The 20534-nt window shown below is 31.7% G+C and overlaps 1 protein-coding gene across 2 annotated transcripts in view; it reads right to left on the bottom strand.

Annotated features, from left to right (window-relative positions):
• The window catches only part of LOC130330932 (phospholipase ABHD3-like), a 92293-nt gene extending 72214 nt beyond the window's left edge, over positions 1-20079 (bottom strand). The window contains exon 1 of one of the 2 annotated variants that reach the window (XM_056553631.1): positions 20047-20079. The gene's annotated coding sequence lies outside the window, so the exon portion shown is untranslated. The remainder of the gene's footprint in view (positions 1-20046) is intronic. The other variant, XM_056553629.1, reaches the window with a different exon arrangement.
• Between the last annotated feature and the right edge of the window lie 455 nt (positions 20080-20534).

Raw genomic sequence — 20534 nt, 5'->3', positions numbered from 1 at the left:
TCCTGTATACTATAATAATGAGGATATAATACACCATAATAATAATATAATAACAAAACCATCATGTACTGAGCATATCCTGTATACTATAATAATGAGGATATAATACTACACCATAATAATAATATAATAACAAAACCATCATGTACTGAGCATATCCTGTATACTATAATAATGAGGATATAATACACCATAATAATAATAACAAAACCATCGTGTACTGAGCATATCCTGTATACTATAATAATGAGGATATAATACACCATAATAATAATATAATAACAAAACCATCATGTACTGAGCATATCCTGTATACTATAATAATGAGGATATAATACACCATAATAATAATATAATAACAAAACCATCGTGTACTGAGCATATCCTGTATACTATAATAATGAGGATATAATACTACACCATAATAATAATATAATAACAAAACCATCATGTACTGAGCATATCCTGTATACTATAATAATGAGGATATAATACACCATAATAATAATAACAAAACCATCGTGTACTGAGCATATCCTGTATACTATAATAATGAGGATATAATACACCATAATAATAATATAATTACAAAACCATCATGTACTGAGCATATCCTGTATACTATAATAATGAGGATATAATACACCATAATAATAATATAATAACAAAACCATCATGTACTGAACATATCCTGTATACTATAATAATGAGGATATAATACACCATAATAATAATATAATAACAAAACCAACATGTACTGAGCATATCCTGTATACGATAATAATGAGGATATAATACACCATAATAATAATATAATAACAAAACCATCATGTACTGAGCATATCCTGTATACTATAATAATGAGGATATAATACACCATAATAATAATATAATAACAAAACCATCGTGTACTGAGCATATCCTGTATACTATAATAATGAGGATATAATACACCATAATAATAATATAATAACAAAACCATCGTGTACTGAACATATCCTGTATACTATAATAATGAGGATATAATACACCATAATAATAATATAATAACAAAACCATTGTGTACTGAGCATATCCTGTATACTATAATAATGAGGATATAATACACCATAATAATATAATAACAAAACCATTGTGTACTGAGCATATCCTGTATACTATAATAATGAGGATATAATACACCATAATAATATAATAACAAAACCATCATGTACTGAGCATATCCTGTATACTATAATAATGAGGATATAATACTACACCATAATAATAATATAATAACAAAACCATCGTGTACTGAGCATATCCTGTATACTATAATAATGAGGATATAATACACCATAATAATAATATAATAACAAAACCATCGTGTACTGAGCATATCCTGTATACTATAATAATGAGGATATAATACACCATAATAATAATATAATAACAAAACCATCATGTACTGAGCATATCCTGTATACTATAATAATGAGGATATAATACACCATAATAATAATATAATAACAAAACCATCATGTACTGAGCATATCCTGTATACTATAATAATAAGGATATAATACACCATAATAATAATAACAAAACCATTGTGTACTGAGCATATCCTGTATACTATAATAATGAGGATATAATACACCATAATAATATAATAACAAAACCATCATGTACTGAGCATATCCTGTATACTATAATAATGAGGATATAATACACCATAATAATAATATAATAACAAAACCATCGTGTACTGAGCATAATACACCATAATAATAATATAATAACAAAACCATCGTGTACTGAGCATATCCTGTATACTATAATAATGAGGATATAATACACCATAATAATAATATAATAACAAAACCATCATGTACTGAGCATATCCTGTATACTATAATAATGAGGATATAATACACCATAATAATAATATAATAACAAAACCATCATTTACTGAGCATATCCTGTATACTATAATAATGAGGATATAATACACCATAATAATAATAATATAATAACAAAACCATCATGTACTCAACATATCCTGTATACTATAATAATGAGGATATAATACACCATAATAATAATATAATAACAAAACCATCATGTACTGAGCATATCCTGTATACTATAATAATGAGGATATAATACACCATAATAATAATATAATAACAAAACCATCATGTACTGAGCATATCCTGTATACTATAATAATGAGGATATAATACACCATAATAATAATATAATAACAAAACCATCATGTACTGAGCATATCCTGTATACTATAATAATGAGGATATAATACACCATAATAATAATATAATAACAAAACCATCGTGTACTGAGCATATCCTGTATACTATAATAATGAGGATATAATACACCATAATAATAATATAATAACAAAACCATCATGTACTGAGCATATCCTGTATACTATAATAATGAGGATATAATACACCATAATAATATAATAACAAAACCATCATGTACTGAGCATATCCTGTATACTATAATAATGAGGATATAATACACCATAATAATAATAATAATAATAATAACAAAACCATCGTGTACTGAGCATATCCTGTATACTATAATAATGAGGATATAATACACCATAATAATAATATAATAACAAAACCATCATATACTGTGCATATCCTGTATACTATAATAATGAGGATATAATACACCATAATAATAATATAATAACAAAACCATCATGTACTGAGCATATCCTGTATACTATAATAATGAGGATATAATACTACACCATAATAATAATATAATAACAAAACCATTGTGTACTGAGCATATCCTGTATACTATAATAATGAGGATATAATACACCATAATAATAATATAATAACAAAACCATCATGTACTGAGCATATCCTGTATACTATAATAATGAGGATATAATACTACACCATAATAATAATATAATAACAAAACCATCATGTACTGAGCATATCCTGTATACTATAATAATGAGGATATAATACACCATAATAATAATATAATAACAAAACCATCGTGTACTGAGCATATCCTGTATACTATAATAATGAGGATATAATACACCATAATAATAATATAATAACAAAACCATCATGTACTGAGCATATCCTGTATACTATAATAATGAGGATATAATACACCATAATAATAATAATAATAATAACAAAACCATCGTGTACTGAGCATATCCTGTATACTATAATAATGAGGATATAATACACCATAATAATAATATAATAACAAAACCATCATGTACTGAGCATATCCTGTATACTATAATAATGAGGATATAATACACCATAATAATAATATAATAACAAAACCATCATGTACTGAGCATATCCTGTATACTATAATAATGAGGATATAATACACCATAATAATAATATAATAACAAAACCATCATGTACTGAGCATATCCTGTACACTATAATAATGAGGATATAATACACCATAATAATAATATAATAACAAAACCATCATGTACTGAGCATATCCTGTATACTATAATAATGAGGATATAATACACCATAATAATAATATAATAACAAAACCATCATGTACTGAGCATATCCTGTATACTATAATAATGAGGATATAATACACCATAATAATAATATAATAACAAAACCATCGTGTACTGAGCATATCCTGTATACTATAATAATGAGGATATAATACACCATAATAATAATATAATAACAAAACCATCATGTACTGAGCATATCCTGTATACTATAATAATGAGGATATAATACACCATAATAATAATATAATAACAAAACCATCATGTACTGAGCATATCCTGTATACTATAATAATGAGGATATAATACACCATAATAATATAATAACAAAACCATCATGTACTGAGCATATCCTGTATACTATAATAATGAGGATATAATACACCATAATAATAATATAATAACAAAACCATCATGTACTGAGCATATCCTGTATACTATAATAATGAGGATATAATACACCATAATAATATAATAACAAAACCATCATGTACTGAGCATATCCTGTATACTATAATAATGAGGATATAATACACCATAATAATAATATAATAACAAAACCATCGTGTACTGAGCATATCCTGTATACTATAATAATGAGGATATAATACTCCATAATAATAATATAATAACAAAACCATCATGTACTGAGCATATCCTGTATACTATAATAATGAGGATATAATACACCATAATAATAATATAATAGCAAAACCATCATGTACTGAGCATATCCTGTATACTATAATAATGAGGATATAATACACCATAATAATAATATAATAACAAAACCATTGTGTACTGAGCATATCCTGTATACTATAATAATGAGGATATAATACACCATAATAATAATAATATAATAACAAAACCATCATGTACTGAGCATATCCTGTATACTATAATAATGAGGATATAATACACCATAATAATAATATAATAACAAAACCATCATGTACTGAGCATATCCTGTATACTATAATAATGAGGATATAATACACCATAATAATAATAACAAAACCATCATGTACTGAGCATATCCTGTATACTATAATAATGAGGATATAATACACCATAATAATAATATAATAACAAAACCATCGTGTACTGAGCATATCCTGTATACTATAATAATGAGGATATAATACACCATAATAATATAATAACAAAACCATCGTGTACTGAGCATATCCTGTATACTATAATAATGAGGATATAATACACCATAATAATAATATAATAACAAAACCATCATGTACTGAGCATATCCTGTATACTATAATAATGAGGATATAATACACCATAATAATAATATAATAACAAAACCATCATGTACTGAGCATATCCTGTATACTATAATAATGAGGATATAATACACCATAATAATAATATAATAGCAAAACCATCATGTACTGTGCATATCCTGTATACTATAATAATGAGGATATAATACACCATAATAATAATATAATAACAAAACCATTGTGTACTGAGCATATCCTGTATACTATAATAATGAGGATATAATACACCATAATAATAATAATATAATAACAAAACCATCATGTACTGAGCATATCCTGTATACTATAATAATGAGGATATAATACACCATAATAATAATAATATAATAACAAAACCATCATGTACTGAGCATATCCTGTATACTATAATAATGAGGATATAATACACCATAATAATAATAATATAATAACAAAACCATCATGTACTGAGCATATCCTGTATACTATAATAATGAGGATATAATACACCATAATAATAATATAATAACAAAACCATCATGTACTGAGCATATCCTGTATACTGTAATAATGAGGATATAATACACCATAATAATAATAATATAACAACAAAACCATCATGTACTGAGCATATCCTGTATACTATAATAATGAGGATATAATACACCATAATAATAATATAATAACAAAACCATCGTGTACTGAACATATCCTGTATACTATAATAATGAGGATATAATACACCATAATAATAATAATATAATAACAAAACCATCATGTACTGAGCATATCCTGTATACTATAATAATGAGGATATAATACACCATAATAATATAATAACAAAACCATCATGTACTGAGCATATCCTGTATACTATAATAATGAGGATATAATACACCATAATAATAATATAATAACAAAACCATCATGTACTGAGCATATCCTGTATACTATAATAATGAGGATATAATACACCATAATAATAATATAATAACAAAACCATCATGTACTGAGCATATCCTGTATACTATAATAATGAGGATATAATACACCATAATAATAATATAATAACAAAACCATTGTGTACTGAGCATATCCTGTATACTATAATAATGAGGATATAATACTACACCATAATAATAATAATATAACAAAACCATCATGTACTGTGCATATCCTGTATACTATAATAATGAGGATATAATACACCATAATAATAATATAACAACAAAACCATCATGTACTGAGCATATCCTGTATACTATAATAATGAGGATATAATACACCATAATAATAATATAATAACAAAACCATCATGTACTGAGCATATCCTGTATACTATAATAATGAGGATATAATACACCATAATAATAATATAATAACAAAACCATCATGTACTGAGCATATCCTGTATACTATAATAATGAGGATATAATACACCATAATAATAATATAATAACAAAACCATCATGTACTGAGCATATCCTGTATACTATAATAATGAGGATATAATACACCATAATAATAATATAATAACAAAACCATCATATACTGAGCATATCCTGTATACTATAATAATGAGGATATAATACTACACCATAATAATAATATAATAACAAAATCATCATGTACTGAGCATATCCTGTATACTATAATAATGAGGATATAATACACCATAATAATATAATAACAAAACCATCATGTACTGAGCATATCCTGTATACTATAATAATGAGGATATAATACTACACCATAATAATATAATAACAAAACCATCATGTACTGAGCATATCCTGTATACTATAATAATGAGGATATAATACACCATAATAATAATATAATAACAAAACCATCGTGTACTGAGCATATCCTGTATACTATAATAATGAGGATATAATACACCATAATAATGATATAATAACAAAACCATCGTGTACTGTGCATATCCTGTATACTATAATAATGAGGATATAATACACCATAATAATAATATAATAACAAAACCATCATGTACTGAGCATATCCTGTATACTATAATAATGAGGATATAATACACCATAATAATAATAACAAAACCATCGTGTACTGAGCATATCCTGTATACTATAATAATGAGGATATAATACACCATAATAATAATATAATAACAAAACCATCGTGTACTGAGCATATCCTGTATACTATAATAATGAGGATATAATACTACACCATAATAATAATATAATAACAAAACCATCATGTACTGAGCATATCCTGTATACTATAATAATGAGGATATAATACACCATAATAATAATAACAAAACCATCGTGTACTGAGCATATCCTGTATACTATAATAATGAGGATATAATACACCATAATAATAATATAATAACAAAACCATCATGTACTGAACATATCCTGTATACTATAATAATGAGGATATAATACACCATAATAATATAATAACAAAACCATCGTGTACTGAGCATATCCTGTATACTATAATAATGAGGATATAATACACCATAATAATAATATAATAACAAAACCAACATGTACTGAGCATATCCTGTATACTATAATAATGAGGATATAATACACCATAATAATAATATAATAACAAAACCATCATGTACTGAACATATCCTGTATACTATAATAATGAGGATATAATACACCATAATAATAATATAATAACAAAACCAACATGTACTGAGCATATCCTGTATACGATAATAATGAGGATATAATACACCATAATAATAATATAATAACAAAACCATCATGTACTGAGCATATCCTGTATACTATAATAATGAGGATATAATACACCATAATAATAATATAATAACAAAACCATCGTGTACTGAGCATATCCTGTATACTATAATAATGAGGATATAATACACCATAATAATAATATAATAACAAAACCATCGTGTACTGAACATATCCTGTATACTATAATAATGAGGATATAATACACCATAATAATATAATAACAAAACCATTGTGTACTGAGCATATCCTGTATACTATAATAATGAGGATATAATACACCATAATAATATAATAACAAAACCATCATGTACTGAGCATATCCTGTATACTATAATAATGAGGATATAATACTACACCATAATAATAATATAATAACAAAACCATCGTGTACTGAGCATATCCTGTATACTATAATAATGAGGATATAATACACCATAATAATAATATAATAACAAAACCATCGTGTACTGAGCATATCCTGTATACTATAATAATGAGGATATAATACACCATAATAATAATATAATAACAAAACCATCATGTACTGAGCATATCCTGTATACTATAATAATGAGGATATAATACACCATAATAATAATATAATAACAAAACCATCATGTACTGAGCATATCCTGTATACTATAATAATGAGGATATAATACACCATAATAATATAATAACAAAACCATCATGTACTGAGCATATCCTGTATACTATAATAATGAGGATATAATACACCATAATAATAATATAATAACAAAACCATCGTGTACTGAGCATAATACACCATAATAATAATATAATAACAAAACCATCGTGTACTGAGCATATCCTGTATACTATAATAATGAGGATATAATACACCATAATAATAATATAATAACAAAACCATCATGTACTGAGCATATCCTGTATACTATAATAATGAGGATATAATACACCATAATAATAATATAATAACAAAACCATCATTTACTGAGCATATCCTGTATACTATAATAATGAGGATATAATACACCATAATAATAATAATATAATAACAAAACCATCATGTACTCAACATATCCTGTATACTATAATAATGAGGATATAATACACCATAATAATAATATAATAACAAAACCATCATGTACTGAGCATATCCTGTATACTATAATAATGAGGATATAATACACCATAATAATAATATAATAACAAAACCATCATGTACTGAGCATATCCTGTATACTATAATAATGAGGATATAATACACCATAATAATAATATAATAACAAAACCATCATGTACTGAGCATATCCTGTATACTATAATAATGAGGATATAATGCACCATAATAATAATATAATAACAAAACCATCGTGTACTGAGCATATCCTGTATACTATAATAATGAGGATATAATACACCATAATAATAATATAATAACAAAACCATCATGTACTGAGCATATCCTGTATACTATAATAATGAGGATATAATACACCATAATAATATAATAACAAAACCATCATGTACTGAGCATATCCTGTATACTATAATAATGAGGATATAATACACCATAATAATAATAATAATAATAATAACAAAACCATCGTGTACTGAGCATATCCTGTATACTATAATAATGAGGATATAATACACCATAATAATAATATAATAACAAAACCATCATATACTGTGCATATCCTGTATACTATAATAATGAGGATATAATACACCATAATAATATAATAACAAAACCATCATGTACTGAGCATATCCTGTATACTATAATAATGAGGATATAATACACCATAATAATAATATAATAACAAAACCATCATGTACTGAGCATATCCTGTATACTATAATAATGAGGATATAATACACCATAATAATAATATAATAGCAAAACCATCATGTACTGAGCATATCCTGTATACTATAATAATGAGGATATAATACACCATAATAATATAATAACAAAACCATCATGTACTGAGCATATCCTGTATACTATAATAATGAGGATATAATACACCATAATAATAATATAATAACAAAACCATTGTGTACTGAGCATATCCTGTATACTATAATAATGAGGATATAATACACCATAATAATAATATAATAACAAAACCATCGTGTACTGAGCATATCCTGTATACTATAATAATGAGGATATAATACACCATAATAATAATAATATAATAACAAAACCATCATGTACTGAGCATATCCTGTATACTATAATAATGAGGATATAATACTACACCATAATAATAATATAATAACAAAACCATCATGTACTGAGCATATCCTGTATACTATAATAATGAGGATATAATACACCATAATAATAATATAATAACAAAACCATCGTGTACTGAGCATATCCTGTATACTATAATAATGAGGATATAATACACCATAATAATAATATAATAACAAAACCATCATGTACTGAGCATATCCTGTATACTATAATAATGAGGATATAATACACCATAATAATAATAATAATAATAACAAAACCATCGTGTACTGAGCATATCCTGTATACTATAATAATGAGGATATAATACACCATAATAATAATATAATAACAAAACCATCATGTACTGAGCATATCCTGTATACTATAATAATGAGGATATAATACACCATAATAATAATATAATAACAAAACCATCATGTACTGAGCATATCCTGTATACTATAATAATGAGGATATAATACACCATAATAATAATATAATAACAAAACCATCATGTACTGAGCATATCCTGTACACTATAATAATGAGGATATAATACACCATAATAATAATATAATAACAAAACCATCATGTACTGAGCATATCCTGTATACTATAATAATGAGGATATAATACACCATAATAATAATATAATAACAAAACCATCATGTACTGAGCATATCCTGTATACTATAATAATGAGGATATAATACACCATAATAATAATATAATAACAAAACCATCGTGTACTGAGCATATCCTGTATACTATAATAATGAGGATATAATACACCATAATAATAATATAATAACAAAACCATCATGTACTGAGCATATCCTGTATACTATAATAATGAGGATATAATACACCATAATAATAATATAATAACAAAACCATCATGTACTGAGCATATCCTGTATACTATAATAATGAGGATATAATACACCATAATAATATAATAACAAAACCATCATGTACTGAGCATATCCTGTATACTATAATAATGAGGATATAATACTACACCATAATAATATAATAACAAAACCATCATGTACTGAGCATATCCTGTATACTATAATAATGAGGATATAATACACCATAATAATAATATAATAACAAAACCATCGTGTACTGAGCATATCCTGTATACTATAATAATGAGGATATAATACTCCATAATAATAATATAATAACAAAACCATCATGTACTGAGCATATCCTGTATACTATAATAATGAGGATATAATACACCATAATAATAATATAATAGCAAAACCATCATGTACTGAGCATATCCTGTATACTATAATAATGAGGATATAATACACCATAATAATAATATAATAACAAAACCATTGTGTACTGAGCATATCCTGTATACTATAATAATGAGGATATAATACACCATAATAATAATAATATAATAACAAAACCATCATGTACTGAGCATATCCTGTATACTATAATAATGAGGATATAATACTACACCATAATAATAATATAATAACAAAACCATCGTGTACTGAGCATATCCTGTATACTATAATAATGAGGATATAATACACCATAATAATATAATAACAAAACCATCGTGTACTGAGCATATCCTGTATACTATAATAATGAGGATATAATACACCATAATAATAATATAATAACAAAACCATCATGTACTGAGCATATCCTGTATACTATAATAATGAGGATATAATACACCATAATAATAATAATAATAATAATAATAACAAAACCATCGTGTACTGAGCATATCCTGTATACTATAATAATGAGGATATAATACACCATAATAATAATATAATAACAAAACCATCGTGTACTGAGCATATCCTGTATACTATAATAATGAGGATATAATACACCATAATAATAATATAATAACAAAACCATCATGTACTGAGCATATCCTGTATACTATAATAATGAGGATATAATACACCATAATAATAATATAATAACAAAACCATCATGTACTGAGCATATCCTGTATACTATAATAATGAGGATATAATACACCATAATAATAATATAATAACAAAACCATCATGTACTGAGCATATCCTGTATACTATAATAATGAGGATATAATACACCATAATAATAATATAATAACAAAACCATCGTGTACTGAGCATATCCTGTATACTATAATAATGAGGATATAATACACCATAATAATAATATAATAACAAAACCATCATGTACTGAGCATATCCTGTATACTATAATAATGAGGATATAATACACCATAATAATATAATAACAAAACCATCATGTACTGAGCATATCCTGTATACTATAATAATGAGGATATAATACACCATAATAATAATATAATAACAAAACCATCATGTACTGAGCATATCCTGTATACTATAATAATGAGGATATAAGACACCATAATAATAATATAATAACAAAACCATCGTGTACTGAGCATATCCTGTATACTATAATAATGAGGATATAATACACCATAATAATAATATAATAACAAAACCATCATGTACTGAGCATATCCTGTATACTATAATAATGAGGATATAATACACCATAATAATAATATAATAACAAAACCATCATGTACTGAGCATATCCTGTATACTATAATAATGAGGATATAATACACCATAATAATAATATAATAACAAAACCATCATGTACTGAGCATATCCTGTATACTATAATAATGAGGATATAATACACCATAATAATAATATAATAACAAAACCATCATGTACTGAGCATATCCTGTATACTATAATAATGAGGATATAATACACCATAATAATAATAATATAATAACAAAACCATCGTACTGAGCATATCCTGTATACTATAATAATGAGGATATAATACTACACCATAATAATAATAATATAATAACAAAACCATTGTGTACTGAGCATATCCTGTATACTATAATAATGAGGATATAATACACCATAATAATAATAATATAATAACAAAACCATCGTGTACTGAGCATATCCTGTATACTATAATAATGAGGATATAATACTACACCATAATAATAATAATATAATAACAAAACCATTGTGTACTGAGCATATCCTATATACTATAATAATGAGGATATAATACACCATAATAATAATATAATAACAAAACCATTGTGTACTGAGCATATCCTGTATGCTATAATAATGAGGATATAATACACCATAATAATAATAATATAATAACAAAACCATCGTGTACTGAGCATATCCTGTATACTATAATAATGAGGATATAATACACCATAATAATAATAATATAATAACAAAACCATCGTGTACTGAGCATATCCTGTATACTATAATAATGAGGATATAATACACCATAATAATAATAATATAATAACAAAACCATCGTGTACTGAGCATATCCTGTATACTATAATAATGAGGATATAATACTACACCACAATAATGGCGCCTATAACTCCAGACCCTTGGGAAGTCCGGCCTGCTCTTTCCCGGTCGCCAAAGATCAGGAACCTTAGGAATTCTTCTTGGTACTGGAGGAATGTCCCTGTGTTGCCAGCGTACTGGGATAGTACAAAAGCGTTGTACATGGCAACCTGTACCATGTAGACCGCACCTTTTTTGTACCATGCCCGTGTTTTCCGCATGGCGTTGTATGGCTTGAGGACTTGATCTGAGAGATCAACTCCCCCCATATACCGATTGTAGTCCAGAATACAATCAGGCTTGAGGACCGGTCCCACGGTACCTTGTACAGGGACAGGGGTGCTGCCGTTCCCATAAATAGTGGTGAGTATAAGGACATCCCTCTTGTCCTTATACTTCACCAACAACAGGTTATCATGGGTGAGGGCACGGGACTCACCCTTGGGGATAGGCGTCTTAACAAAATTTAGAGGGAGGCCTCTCTGGTTCTTCCGCACGGTCCCACAAGCGGACGTCGATCTGGCGGAAAGGGATGTGAAGAGAGGGATGCTGGTATAAAAGTTGTCCACGTACACGTGGTAGCCCTTATCCAGCAATGGGTACATAAGATCCCAAACGATTTTCCCTCTAACACCCAGAGTGGGGGAACAATCTGGGGGTTCAATACGGGGATCTCGTCCCTCATACACCCTAAACTTGAGAGTGTACCCGGAGGCATTCTCACAAAGTTTATAGAGCTTCACGCCATATCGCGCCCGCTTCGAGGGAATATACTGGTGGAAGATGAGTCTCCCCTTAAAACTGATGAGAGACTCATCTACCGAGAGGTCCCTGAGCGGTACATAGGCCTCCAAAAATTTGGCCCCAAAGTGATCGATGACCGGCCTCACTTTGTAAAGCCGGTCATGGGCGGGATCACCTTGGGGCGGACATGCCGCATTATCTGCATAATGCAGGCATTTCCGAATGGCCTCATACCGGTTCCGTGTCATCGCCATACTGTAAAGCGGGGTCTGGTAGAGGACGTCCCCGCTCCAGTAATGACGAGCACTTGGTTTTTTGATCAGGCCCATATGCAGCGTGAGGTCCCAAAATGTCCTCATTTCCGCTGCATCAATGGCGCGCCATTCATTGGGCCTGGCCAAAAACGAATTGGGGTGGTGGGCAATGAACTGCTGGGCGTACAAGTTCGTTTGCTCCACCATTAGATTGACCAGGCTGTCACTGAAAAAAAACTTTAAAAAGTCCAGATCAGTGAAGCCAGCCGTGTCAATCCGGATTCCTGAGTCGCCAACAAACTCAGGAATCCGTGGCTGATAATCCTCTGGGGGGCTCCAGACAGGGTCATCGGAAGGGGGCTCTGGTGCACTTGTCTGGGGGGCCGGACTCCTATTACGAGCGGCATTGCCACTCGTACTAGTGTTGGTCACTGGGTCACTCTCATGGGGGGTGCGTGGCCTCGCCTGGCGGCGTCTCCGCCGCCGTACAGGGGACTCATCATCACTACTAGATGATGAGGAGGGCGAGGAAGAACACAAAAATGTTGGATCTTCATCGTCCTCACTGGCAGATTCGGAGTCGGAGGCTAAAAAAGCGTAAGCCTCCACTGCCGAAAATGCCCGGCGGGCCATCGCCTTTTTTGTACGGTGGGGGGGGGGGGGGGGGGGAAGTATGTAGTGTGTGGTGCTTGGTGTACAAAGTGTAGAACAGTAATAGAAAGAAAAAAAAAAGCTGTGGCCCCCCCCAAAAAAGGGGTGGCAAACGCAGCTCCCTGAACCCCTAATAGGACCCTGGGTAACGGATCAGACCCTAATAGGACCCTGGGGGACCTATTAGGGGGTCAGGGGGGGATTTTTTTTTAAAATAAAAAAATAGAAATAAAAAAAGCTGCTGCCAAAAAAAAAAAAGGGGTGGCACACGCAGCTCCCTGAACCCCTAATAGGACCCGGGGTCAGGGATCAGACCCTAATAGGACCCTGGGGGACCTATTAGGGGGTCAGGGGGGAGGGAGGTACTTTTTTTTGTGACTTTTTTTAAACTTTTATTTAACTTTTTAACTATTTATACTCCTACCTGTCCCTAAAATGATCTCACCCTATTCTAAGGCTCCTGAGGGGGCCCCGGAGCTCTGAGGGGGGATCAACGGTCCTCTTCCTGCTGCTGCACCCGCTGACTGAACCAAAACAGCGGGTCCAACAGCGGGAAGGAGCCGTTAACCCCTCCTCTGCCGCTCTGCTATTGGCTGGACGATCGCCAGCCAATAGCAGCGTTGCTGGGGCGGTGACAGTATTGTCACTGCTCCCCAGCAACGGTAGGTGATTGGCGGTGTAATTGTACACCGCCGATCACCATTTATTTCCAGGTCATCGGGTCACAAGTGACCCGAATGACCTGAATCGCTGAAGATCACTTGCGTGATTTCGCAAGCGATCTCCAGCGATCGCCGACATGCGGGGACCCCCCTCCGGGACCCCCCTCGGCATTTGCACGGCATGCCTGCTGAAAGATTTCAGCAGACATGCCGTTCCGATCTCTGCCCGGCGAGCGGCAGAGACCGGAAATACAACAGGACGTTCTCTAACGTCCTTGGGCATTAAAGCCCAGGTAGCGGGGACGTTAGAGAACGTCCTATGTCCTTAACAGGTTAAAAGATCAATGCAAACAAGATTTTTGCAAAAAACTTGAACAACTATCTAAAAAAGAAGTCACGCAGTCTTTTCATGCATCTAAATTAACGGAATATCTAAAGATCCAAAGAATCCCTCGTGGATTAAGATGTAAATTTGACACCAACTTTGCTACCAGATGATGCGATATATCAGCAAAAATGTTATGCCATGAATAATAGACATTCTCTTGACCTGATGTTACTTACCGTACAGCATTTACAACTTGCAACAGATCCAATTAAAAAAGAAATTACAGAAATAAATGAGGAATTAAGAACCATGAAGTCAAAGTTAAAAATGAAACAAATACAAAGTGAACTGACGGCAGAACTGGAAAAATTAAAAACTACGACTCTACAAAATAAATTGTTGAAATTTGAACGAGATATGAGAGACTATATGCAAAATAAAGTATACACATGGGCTGAGGAGAGACGACAGTGGAGGAGAGGAAGATTTCATCAATATACAACCTCAGATACGTTTGATACTGACAGGTCTGAACAGGCACCTAGAAGAAAACCGCGTTTTTTAGGAAAAGTAAAAGAAAAAATGGAGAAAAGAGAAAACAAGAGTTCAGAGAACACCGAGGAAGAAAGCAATGTTGGAAAGAAGAAGAAAGACAAAGAAAAAAGAAAATAACCTTAAAAAATGTAATAAAAAAAGATGATTTAATAGTGAACATTTCTGATCGCGTTCTCACTGAACATGAAAAAATGATTCTCAACAAAGGCTTAGGATGTGTCGTATCTCATGATAAGGACATTTTTGTTTAAATTGAATAGAAATATTAAAATGAAAATGTTTCTGCACGATAATGAGACAGCTTTTTCCCGGGCTGAAATACCATTACAAACAATTCCAGATTCTCTACATTTATTCCCGAAGTAGTCTCTAATAGTGCAGATGCATTAGTAAGTGAAAAATGGAATAATGTAGGAAAATTTCGTTCTAATGTTTCAAAAGAAGAAAAAAATGCATTGAAGAATTTACAAGACGACCCCTCCCTTGTCATAAAACGTGCTGATAAGGGAGGGGCCATCGTATTGATGCGAAGGGAAGATTATATATTCCAGGCTAACAAACAGTTAGACGATACAAGCGTTTATCTACCGTTGAAAGAGGATCCGACATCCAAACTAAAAACAGATATCGATACATTTATTGGTCATTCCCTTGACTGTGGTATTATTTCTAAAAGAATGTACAATAATTTGTTGGTGGATTTTCCTCATGTCCCAGTTCTATATCTCCTCCCAAAAATCCACAAGGATCGTGACCGGCCCCCGGGACGCCCGATCGTTTCTGGTACGGGCTCCTTGCTGGAGCCGCTCGCGATCCTTGTGGATAGTTTCCTCCAACCTGAGGTAAAAAAGTTAGATCTCTGTCTTCAAGATACTACTCATTTTTTACAATGTCTTAATGCCATTGATGCCACAAATGTAACATTTTTATGTACAATGGACGTACAAAGTTTATATACTAATATCCCTCAAATAGAAGGTGCAGAATGTATACATGAGGTCCTCTGTAAAAACTAAAATTTAAGTAATCAAATGATTTCATTTTTGATGAATATTTTGGATTTTGTCCTGCATAGAAATTATTTTCGTTTTGACAAAAAGTTTTTCTTACAAGTAGGCGGGACTTCGATGGGGTCTCCCGTCGCCCCCAGTTTGGCAAATATTTTCATGCATACATTCGTGGAGAGATTCGTCTTTTCCTCCCTAGACATGGAGACCCCACTGACGTGGTTACGTTATGTGGATGACGTCTTCATGCTTTGGGGTGGGGGGGGATCTCTCCTCGAGTTTGTACATAATTTGAATACGGTACATCCTACGATCAAATTCACTATTACATATAATCCTAATAAAATTCAATTTTTAGACATAGAAGTCACGAAAAATGGAAAAACATTTGATACCACATTATATGTTAAAAATACGGATAAAAATAATATGTTACGTAAAAATAGTTTCCATAATCCCAGTATTTTTCGAGGTTTACCTAAAAGTCAATATATCAGGGCAAAAAGAATAATTAATAAAAAAAAGAAGAATCCAAAAGAAATAAAAACATCATTAGGAAAAAATTTGAAAATAGAAGCTATTCTAGAAAAGAATTAAAAAAGATAGAAAATGAAGTATCTATACTAGACAGAACAGATTTACTTAAGAAACGAGAGAAAAATAAAAAGAAGATCGAGAGAATAATGTACATTGGTACATATGATAGACATGCTAATTTAATTAAAAAAACAATTAATAAATATTGGGGAATATTAAAATCGGATACTAAATAGGGAAAATGATTCAAAGAACCCCCCCATGTTTGTACATAGCAGAGGAAAGACTATTGGTAATAAAATAATACGAGGTGACATCTCAAGAAAGAAAAAAGATTTCCAAACCTTTTTGGGAACAAAGAAAAAAGGTAGATACCCATGTTTATCATGTCCCCATGGTAATAATATTATAAAAGGAGAAAATATTTACCATCCCAAAAAAGGGTCTAACATTCCATGTCGCGGCTTTTACACATGTAACACTGAAAATGTTCTATACATGTTGAAATGACCGTGCGGAAAAAACTATATAGGTCAGACTAGTAGAAAAATGAAACTAAGGATTGCAGAACATAAAAATAATATTAGGAAAGCATTAACAACAAAAAAGGTGGTAGACTCTACTGAGTATAGCGAGACTACAGTAGCGAGACTTTCTTTAGATAATAATCATATTGAGGGACATTTATCCATGTTTGCTTATGTATTACTTTTCTTTACTTTTTTTAGTACTTTTCTTTACTTTTTTTAGTACTTTTCTTTACTTTTTTTAGTACTTTTCTTTCCTTTTTTTTTTTGCTGATGTGACTTATTTATCATCTGGTTTCATCCTGTTGATAATTTTTTTTCACGTAAGCAATTTTTCCTTTTTTACTTTGGTAGTAGCTTTTTCTGCTCCATGTTTGAGCTGGAGTAAATTTAGTCAATTTTTAACCTTGTTGCGACTTTTTTTTGCGCAGTTTCGACTGTCGCAGTTAAAAAATACCAGACTACCCGTAGTCCATTTTAAAATGATTACTATGTAGTTAAGTTTTGGAAAACTTGCATTTCTCGCTTTTCAGTCAAAATGTTGCACGAAAAATCGCGTAGTCGCAGGTGCGACATTTTTTGCGACATTTTTAGTAAAGAAAAATTAACTGTATCGCTTGATAAAGGCCTCAATGTGAACGAGCTCCGATGGCAAATATTGGAGCAAATTCACATAGAAGCGAATGAAGCACAGAACCGCAAGCGTCTCTTGTAAAGGGAAGCCTATTGGATTACCGTATTTTTTGCCGTATAAGACGCACTTTTTTTCCCCAAAACTGGGGGGGAAAAGTCTGTACGTCTTATACGGCGAATACACCCCTATCGCGGCGGTCCCTGCGGCCATCAACGGCCGGGACCCGCGGCTAATACAGTACATCACCGATCGCGGAGATGCCCTGTATTAACCCTATAGACGTGGCGATCAAATCTGACTATGAAGGGAAAGTGACACTAACCCGGCTGTTCAGCGATTTCACCACGGCGTCCCGAACAGCCCGACTGAATAGCCGGGTTAGTGCTTACAGGACACCGGGAGGGACCTTACCTGCCTCCTCGGTGTCTTCTCCGTTCAGGGATCCCCTGTATGGCCGGCGCTCTCCTTCCTCGTCATCACGTCGTCGCGTACGTGCGTCGGCGTGCGTAATGACGTAATGGCGGCGACGGAGAGCGAGGATACCCGGTCGGCAGCAGAGACGTTCCGGAGCGACGGGGACACCACGGCGACAGCGATGGAGCGACATCCAGGGCATCGGTGACGGGTCCGGAGCGGCGGGGACACGTGAGTATTACCTCCTATACCAGTGGTCTTCAATCTGCGCACCTCCAGATGTTGCAAAACTACAACTCCCAGCATGCCCGGACAGCCAACGGCTGTCCGGGCATGCTGGGAGTTGTAGTTTTGCAACATCTGGAGGTCCGCAGGTTTAAGACCACTATTGGGTTCAAAATCTAAATTTTTTTTTAGATTTTGTACCTATAAATTGGGTGCGTCTTATACGCCGGTGCGTCCTATACGGTCCTAAAAATACGGTACCTTTATGGAAACGACTTCTTTCCGTCAGAAAATCGTCAGTAAATCGTCAGTTACAAAATCCTCTACGGCCGTTAGAAAATCCTATTATAGTCTATGGGATTTTTCTAATAGCCGTTTTAACCCGTTATAGCCCGTTATTAATAAAATGACTATTAGAAAAATCCCATAGACTATAATAGGATTTTCTAACGGCCGTAGAGGATTTTGTAACTGACATTTTACTGACTGAACTTCGAAAACGGAGTAATTATGTAGTGTGAACGGGGCCCAAGGTAACCGACCTGATGTCTTGAATTCGCACTTCTGCTCCATTTGGAGAACCTTTAAGGGGTGCTGCGCCGCCCGCTGGCCTGAGGGGAGAGAGGCGTGCAAGGAACCTACTATGTCAGTAAAACAATGTTTCCCGATATTCCTCCCCAATATGAACTCTGCAGACCCCTTATCAGACACATCGCTGCCCCCTGAGGACGTGTTTCCCCCATTGACTG

This window comes from Hyla sarda, unplaced genomic scaffold, assembly GCF_029499605.1.
Source record: "Hyla sarda isolate aHylSar1 unplaced genomic scaffold, aHylSar1.hap1 scaffold_343, whole genome shotgun sequence".
NCBI lineage: Eukaryota > Metazoa > Chordata > Amphibia > Anura > Hylidae > Hyla > Hyla sarda.
The sequence above is the reverse complement of the archived record's forward strand: the minus strand, read 5'-3'. Positions and strand labels throughout refer to the sequence as shown.